Here is a 6,373-nt window from a genome sequence, read left to right on the forward strand (position 1 = left end):
CTGCCGAGAAGAGGCCATCACGGTAACACGCTCAGTTGATTCATTTTAACTAAGTTAAGGTTCAAGTTATCTACAACCGGACATTAACAAATTCCCATCTGCCCATAACCGCGGCACGACTTTTGAAAGTTCAACCCCTGCAGGGGAGTCCCAACTTAGCCCATGACAAGCTCTCACAGTCAACGAAGGAATAGACCTCCTCCCAAGACGTTCCGATCAGACTCGGTATCTCGATAACTCAAGACACTTCAACAGGTTAAAACAAGTCCAGCAACACCGCCCGAATGTGCCGACAAATCCCGATAGGAGCTGCACATATCTCTTTCTCTGGGCACACTCAGATAAGCAATCCGTACAACTAAAACCAGCCCTCGAGTTTCCCCGAGGTGGCGCTGCAAGGGGCTCTAGTTTGGACCAACACTCAAAGGAGCACTGGCCCGGGGGGGTTAAAATAAGATGACCCTTGAGTCTGCAGAACCCAAGGGAATGAAAAGGCTAGGTGGCAAATGGTAAGAACAATGTTGGGCATTGCTAGAAAAGCTTTAATCAAGGCGAACTATCAAGGGGTTCCCATTATAACCCAACCGCGTAAGGAACGCAAAATCCGGGAACATAACACTGATATGACGGAAACTAGGGCGGCAAGAGTGGAACAAAACACTAGGCGAGAGGCCGAGCCTTCCAACCTTTACCAAGTATATAGATGCATTAAGATAACATAGCAATATAGTGATATCCCAACAAGTAAATAAAAGATGTTCCAACAAGGATCGGCCTCCAATCTTCACTTGCAACTAGCAACGGTATAAGAGGGGTTGAGCAAAACGGTAACATAGCCAATCAACGGTTTGCTAGGACAATGGTGGGTTAGAGGTTTGACATGGCAATTTGGGAGGCTTGCAAGCAAGTGGTAGGCATCGTAGCAATGGCATAGCAAAAAAGCGAGCAAACTAGCATAGCAAAGATAGTAGTGATTTTGAGGGTATGATCATCTCGCCTGCGCAGTTGTCAGAGTTGACTGGATCCTCAAAAGCAAACTCAACGGGCTCCTCGTTAGCAAACTCGTCTCCTGGCTCTACCCAAATAAGACAAACAAGCAACAAGGATACAATCAACCACGTGCAAGAAACAAGCGATATGATAAAATGATGATATGCTATGCGGGATGCGATGCGGGATGCAAAATGCAAGATATGACAGAAAATGCATGAACCTGGCCTCAACTTGGAATTCCAAGTGTGCCACTGAAAAGATGAGATGAAATCGCTTGAAAACGATATAAAGAACGCCGGAATCGGAGTTACGGTTTGGAAATGGCAAGCGATTCAAAAATGACACCGGTCTGCGATTTACAGCAAGTAGGCATCTAAATGCAATGAAATGAACATGCTACAGCACCCAAACATGACAACAAAATACATAGCAGGGAAGCATTCAAGATGCTTAACAAAAGTCTAGCACTGAGCTACGGCCAATTCATCCATTAGGAGGTTTAAACAAGCATGGCAAAAACGCAAATGGTAAAACAGATCTCAGACTTAGTGAAATTAACACTTGTCTGGAATTTCAGATCATATAGCCCTCTTCGGAGCAACAAAACAACATGCTACAGGACCTGAACATGACAAAGAAAGACATGGCATGGAGCTACTCAACAAGCTTAACAAAAGTCCCTTTGTGACCTTGAGCCAAAAGGGATCACAAAATATACTAGCAAGCACACGAACATAGCAAAAACACAATCAGTTTTCAGAGTTAGTGAAAACTGGGACATGCTGAAACATATCTCATGAAGGCATGTTTACGAGCTCGATGCACTCACCACGGTGCAAGTCATGGCAATACAAGCATACATCCCTTAAGAAGGCATAAAATACAAGCTATACATGGCAAGAACAATGGCATAGCATGCACGGGTCAACTACAATAACATCGGCAAAATCGCAAACAAGTTGACGATCTGCCCAGATTCACAACGAAGCAAAAGTAGAGCTCGATTGACTCAAGCTGGGGTGCTCCATAATTGCAAACAAAGACATGGATGTATAGAGCACTACAATATTAACAAAACTCCCTTATTGATCATCCTCAAAAGAGGCACGAATCACTAGGAAACAACATGAACATATGGCATCATGAGATAAACAATCCCAGGACTTAGTGAAATTACTAAGTCCCTGAAAAACAGAATTAGCAAGTGCACCACTTTGCAAGCTTGCACAAGTCACCACACACATCCTAAAAATACATGGGTTGCACCTCTGGAGAGATGACAAAATCCTTAACAAAACATATGTAGAACTCACGGGCATGGCATGCACACATTAATCATGACAAAAATGACAAAAGTGCTAAACGGAGTAACAGATCTGACAATTAACTCAAGTAGCCCTCTTCTAACAGCATTTCGGGCATCAAGATGAACTCAAATGAAAATGATGCAATGGAATTAAATGATGTACTCTCTGAGATGAACATTTTGATATGCTATATGCTCAAATCGGAGCTATGGAAGCAAAGTTACGGGACCCCGAACAGAGGCAGTTGGATCTGCAGATTTCAGGACTTGGAGAAAAAAAACACCTCGCGGGATCTAGGGTTACTGTAGCTGCGAACCGGATCCAGATCGGGCGCGCCTCCCGAGGAACCCGGCGGGGTACTGTAACTCTGGCGAGGCCGGCTCGTCGCCGGCGAGACGAGGGAGAGGCGAGGCCGGGCGGCGCGGCCGGGCGGCGCTGCGGAGCGCCGGGCGGAGAGGCGGCGGCGGCCGGGAGCTCCGGCCGGGCGCGAGGAGGCGGGATGCGATGCGGGCACGCGGCGCCATGTGGCGTTCCGCGGGTGGCTGGCGGTGGAGTGGACAATGTCCGGCCGTCCGGATTTTGTCCGGCGGTCGGAGGAGGAGAGGGGCTAGGGTTTCGTCCGTGATTCGAATGGGGGGAGATATATATAGGCATAGAGGGAGCTAGGAGAGTCCAAATGAGGTGCGGTTTTCGGCCACGCGATTGTGATCGAACGCTCTAGGACATGGAGCAGAGTTTGGTGGGTTTTGGGCCAAATTGGAGGGGTGTTGGGCTGCAACACACACGAGGCCTTTTCGGTCCCTCGGTTAACCGTTGGAGTATCAAACGAAGTCTAAATGACACGAAACTTGACAGGCGGTCTACCGGTAGTAAACCGAGGCCGCTTGGCAAGTCTCGGTCCAATCCGGAAATGTTTAATCCCCACACAAGAAAGAAAGCTAGACATGACCACCGGAGGAGAACGAAGCGCCGGAATGCAAAACGGACAACGGGGAAAATGCTCGAATGCATGAGACAAACACGTATGCAAATGCAATACACATGATGACATGATATGAGATGCATGACAACGACAACAACACACGGAGACAAAAACCCGAACCCGAGGAAATAAAATAACTTAACGCCGGAAACGGCAAGAGTTGGAGTACAAATTGGGAAAGTTACATCCGGGGTGTTACAGCGCTGGGCCGCAATGGCCATGAGGATGGACTGTCCACGTCGATTGTCGACCTCACCTCCACCGGTGACATCAACATCCAAACGATGGACTCTAGCGGGGGAGAGAAGGAGGTGGACACGGACGCACCCACGTCACGAAAAGCATGACAAGGAACACAGACGTGCCCACGCCCGGCGTCAAATTCATGAAGATTTTTTTTAAATCTAGGAACACCTTTTCAAATTCCCAAGGTTTTTGAAATCCAAGAAATTTTTTGTAAATTCGTGAGAAACATTTGAAATCCAGACAAAATTATCAAAATCAAGAAATTTTTCTGAATTCAGAACAATTTTTCCAATTTGCGAATAGTATTTGAAATTTGATAACATTTTTCAAACATTGTTTTTAAATCCTTGAAGATTTCTCAAAATTATTAACATTTTATGAATGAATATCATTTTTCAAATTCATGAATAATTTTTGAATATCCCCTGAATATTTTCAAATCCGTGAACATTTTTAAAATTCAAGAAATTTCTAAAAGTCATGAAAAAGTTTAAAATGTAAAAAATGTCAAATTCTAGAACATTATTTCAAATCATGTTTTTCTTTGAATCATGGACATTTTTTGAAGAGGGAAAAAGGTTAAAACACACACACACAAGGGAGCCGCGAACTGAATTTGGGCCGGCCCAAAGCTAGTGGAGAGGAGAGGGAAGGGGATTGCACGTTTCTCAAAATCACTCATGAGAAGTACTTCTTTCAAAGATCACTTCCACCTTCCCAGGTCACGACAAGTGATGCGCTGCATATGTGCCACCTGTCACAATCTGTGAGTCGGTACGTCTCGAACCGTTGGACTCCTCATGTCGAGTAGGTTTTCATGAACTTTTAATTTATGAAAAAACCATACAAAAAATGGACCGGGAGCATGTTTTTTCTCCTTCCGTGCCTCTCACGAAGGAAACCCATGCCTCTCGTGAAAGGAAAATCGTGCCTCGTGTGAAAGAAAAAAAGAAGAGAAAACACATTTTTTTTTGTTTCCGAGAGGCACGGCCGTGCCTCTCACGGAAGCAAAACCATGTCTCTCGTTGAAGCAAAACCATGCCTCTCGCGGAATAAAAAAACGCGTTTTTCCCGTATCCAGAGGCACGGACCTCTCGCGGAAGCACAACCATACCTCTCGCGGAAGAAAAAGAAAGAGTAAATGCGTTTTTTTTTGTTTCCGATAGGCACGGCCGTGCCTTTTGTGGAAGCAAAATCATGCCTCTCGCGGAAGAAAAATAAAAAAAATGTATTTTTTCGTTTTTGAGAGGCATGGTTGTGTCTCTCGCAGAAGCAAAACCGCGCCTCTCGCAAAAAACAAAACAAAAAAGAAACGCATTTTTTCACGTAAAAAAATATTTTTCACAAAAAAAATTGGTACAAAAGCTATGGAAGACTGGTGAAAAACAAAAGGCAAAAAAAACCCGAAAAAACATCTAAAAAGTCAAAAACGCGTCCAGAAAAAAAAATTAAAGGAAGCACCCAGAACACGACACATGACGACAGCTGAATGCGCGCCAAATGACATGCTCTCAGTCCATCTCCAAGTGATCCTTGGAAAGGCTGGCAACAAGCGCTTTTTAGTTGGATGCTCCCGCACGTTTCCTGTAGCGCCGCCTTGAGGGAGACCAGCACCAGCTTTCGCTGAAGCCTTTTCTCCTCTCAACATATTTGGCCGGCACATTTACATGGGCATATATATTGTAAAAAGGAAATGCACGAAGGCGATCGGTCCCTAGTCTACAAGGTTGAAGGCGTGCTGCACTAGCCACTACGCCCAACCTCCTTTCTTATGTTTTTTGTTTTGTTTTCTTTCTCATGTTTGTTTTCGTTTTCACTCTACATTTTTATATATGTCAAAAACAATTTTTAATAAATGATCAACAGTTTTTGTATACACGTTCAACATTGTCAAACCGCTTATGCAACATATTTTAAATACTTATTAACAATTTTAATACTTATTCAATATTTTTCAAATACTCGATCAACATTTTTTGATATTTATTCAACATTTTGAAATACCTGTTCAACATTTCAAATACTTATTCAATATTTTCTAATACTTGCTCAACATTTTTCAAATACTCATTCAACATTTTAAATACATATTCAAGATTTTTAAATATTTGTTCAACATTTTTCAAATACATTTTCAACATGTTTTAATACTTATACAACATTTTTCAAATACTTTTTCAATATATATATATATATAATAATAATTTAAAATATAAAGAAAAGTACAAAAATATAGCAAAACATGAAAACAGAAGAAGAAACAACAGCCATTGGCCTCCCGCGCGTCTGGGCCGGCCCATCGGGGCTCCTCCCGACACGAGGATTCCCCTGTGCTTGGTTAAAGCGAGAAATAGGGGTGCTCGTCCCTGCGCGCATCCCTTGATCTTTGGATTTCTCGTGTGGAGGTATTTGAAACTAGACTCCATATCAGTAAGTTTCGACGAACTTATTTTCATGAATAACTTAGAAAAAAAAGTCGAGAGTAGAAAAACCAGAAACCAATACACAATAACCAAAAAAACAAAATGAAAAAGAAGACCTAAAACGGGGGGAGGGGGCTGGATCTCAAAAGCACAATTGTGCTTTTTCATAAATTAAAAATGGAAGCACAATTGTGCTTTTCCCTTTTCACGAAAGCACAAACTATATTTTTTTCATTTCAGAAAACACAACTATGCTTCTCGTGGAAGTATAGATGTGGCCTGTTGCTAATTTACGTTTTTTGGCAAAACGGGCTCCATTCGCCTCTGCAACGCCGCACTCCTTTAGCCGAACCTCACTTCAAAAAAAAAGGAAAAGACTCTCGCAGGTGGGCCGTCTCTCTCGGGCTCTCCTCGTTGCTGCC

Source organism: Triticum aestivum, chromosome 2A (assembly GCF_018294505.1).
Source record: "Triticum aestivum cultivar Chinese Spring chromosome 2A, IWGSC CS RefSeq v2.1, whole genome shotgun sequence".
NCBI classification, from domain to species: Eukaryota; Viridiplantae; Streptophyta; class Magnoliopsida; order Poales; family Poaceae; genus Triticum; species Triticum aestivum.